Source organism: Battus philenor, unplaced genomic scaffold, assembly GCF_028537555.1.
Source record: "Battus philenor isolate CCGP_79_NKW_IND1 unplaced genomic scaffold, ilBatPhil1.0.hap1 SCAF_36, whole genome shotgun sequence".
NCBI classification, from domain to species: domain Eukaryota; kingdom Metazoa; phylum Arthropoda; class Insecta; order Lepidoptera; family Papilionidae; genus Battus; species Battus philenor.
The window spans coordinates 470,001-472,500 of record NW_027181700.1 but is presented as its reverse complement, the minus strand read 5'-3'; the positions used below and the strand labels follow the sequence as shown (position 1 = coordinate 472,500).

Below are 2,500 nucleotides of genomic sequence, written 5' to 3'. Positions count from 1 at the left end.
GCTGGCGTGACGCACGACATTGTCATCTTTCTAACCGCTTAAATTTCGTTTTGTATAGCGCCAACCGACAATAAAGGGCCTGAGCTAGGCAGTGGGGATTTTCACCGCTTCGAACGCTCCGTTTGGTATGCCCCGGTCGGCGCTCGTCTCTCGGCGTTTTTCCGCCACCCGGCCGCTTCGACGGCGGCGGAGGCAGCGGCGGCGGTAGCACTTTCGACGAATGCCACCACCGCCACCGGCCACCGCCACGGCGCCGTCGCCGCTGCGCCGTTAGGCGTAATAGACGCTAGAGACAATTATTTCACATTTTATTTTTTATACATATATACAAACACGCACACACACACGCACGCACACGCGCGCGCGCTCGTCCGCATTAGATACGAACAGCAGCGCGCGCGCGTACGTACATATATATGTATATATGTCGTATATATATATCATTATGGATGTATTACATATATATATGTGTAAACACGGTATGTACGAAGTCGTCGTCGTCGTCGTCGTCGTCGTCGTCGCAACAGCAACAACAGCAACAGCAACAGCGGCGCAACAACGTTCGTGAACATATCACGCGTCTCGCACACATACACACACGTTAATGATCCTTCCGCAGGTTCCCCTACGGAAACCTTGTTACGACTTTTACTTCCTCTAAATGATCAAGTTTGGTCAACTTCCCAGCAACGCCGACGGCCGTGAAGCCACCGCGTGTCGGTCCGAAGACCTCACTAAATCATTCAATCGGTAGTAGCGACGGGCGGTGTGTACAAAGGGCAGGGACGTAATCAACGCGAGCTTATGACTCGCGCTTACTAGGAATTCCTCGTTTATGGGGGATAATTGCAAACCCCAATCCCCAGCACGAAGGAGTTTCAACGGGTTGCCCGGGCCTCTAGGCCAGGGAGAACATGCTGATTCCTTCAGTGTAGCGCGCGTGCGGCCCAGGACATCTAAGGGCATCACAGACCTGTTATTGCTCAATCTCGTGCGGCTCGAAGCCGCCGGTCCCTCTAAGAAGAATTTTAATACGTCGCCAGTGAGTTGCGCCACCGGAGCGGCGCACACCTAAATGACGACGCCTATTTAGCAGGCTAGAGTCTCGTTCGTTACCGGAATTAACCAGACAAATCGCTCCACCAACTAAGAACGGCCATGCACCACCACCCACCGAATCAAGAAAGAGCTGTTAATCTGTCAATCCTTCCGGTGTCCGGGCCTGGTGAGATTTCCCGTGTTGAGTCAAATTAAGCCGCAGGCTCCACTCCTGGTGGTGCCCTTCCGTCAATTCCTTTAAGTTTCAGCTTTGCAACCATACTCCCCCCGGAGTCCAAAATCTTTGGTTTCCCGGAAGCTGCCCGCCGAGCCATCGTAGTAACGTCGGCGGATCGCTAGATGACATATTTACGGTTAGAACTAGGGCGGTATCTAATCGCCTTCGAACCTCTAACTTTCGTTCTTGATTGATGAAAACACCTTTGGCAAATGCTTTCGCTGATGTTCGTCTTGCGACGATCCAAGAATTTCACCTCTAACGTCGCAATACGAATGCCCCCAGTTATCCCTATTAATCATTACCTCGGAGTTCTGAAAACCAACAAAATAGAACCGAGATCATATTCTATTATTCCATGCACGAAATATTCAAGCAGCATTTTGAGCCCGCTTTGAGCACTCTAATTTGTTCAAAGTAAAATTGTCGGCCCATCTCGACACTCACCGAAGAGCACCGCGATAGGATTTTGATATTGAACCGCCGTTTTACCGACGGCTCACCGACGATATGCTCCGCAGACGTGTCAGTATCACCGCGGATGCGGTGCACCGACAGCGCGGCGCACAAATGCAACTACGAGCTTTTTAACCGCAACAATTTTAGTATACGCTATTGGAGCTGGAGTTACCGCGGCTGCTGGCACCAGACTTGCCCTCCAATTGTTCCTCGTTAAAATATTTAAAGTGTACTCATTCCGATTACGAGGCCTCGTAAGAGTCCCGTATCGTTATTTTTCGTCACTACCTCCCCGTGCCGGGAGTGGGTAATTTGCGCGCCTGCTGCCTTCCTTGGATGTGGTAGCCGTTTCTCAGGCTCCCTCTCCGGAATCGAACCCTGATTCCCCGTTACCCGTGACAACCATGGTAGTCGCAGAAACTACCATCGAAAGTTGATAAGGCAGACATTTGAAAGATGCGTCGCCGGTGCTGGACCATGCGATCGGCAAAAGTTATCCAGATTCATCAAAATTAACGACTTCGGACGCGAGGCCCTCCGTCGATTGGTTTTGATCTAATAAAAGCACTCATCCCATCACTGGTCAGAGTTCTGATTGCATGTATTAGCTCTAGAATTACCACAGTTATCCAAGTAACCGAGGTAAGATCTAAGGAACCAAAACTGATATATTGAGCCATTCGCGGTATCGCCTTAATACGGCTTGCACTGAGACATGCATGGCTTAATCTTTGAGACAAGCATATAACTACTGGCAGGATCAAC

General features: G+C 50.4%; 1 non-coding gene across 1 annotated transcript in view; it reads right to left on the bottom strand.

The window, feature by feature from the left end:
* Positions 1 to 602: 602 nt before the first annotated feature.
* Positions 603 to 2,500, bottom strand: part of LOC137927697 (small subunit ribosomal RNA) — a 1,904-nt gene continuing 6 nt past the window's right edge. Inside the window, exon 1 of the ribosomal RNA XR_011107842.1 lies at positions 603 to 2,500. This exon is cut by the window's right edge and continues 6 nt beyond it. This is a non-coding gene — a ribosomal RNA (small subunit ribosomal RNA).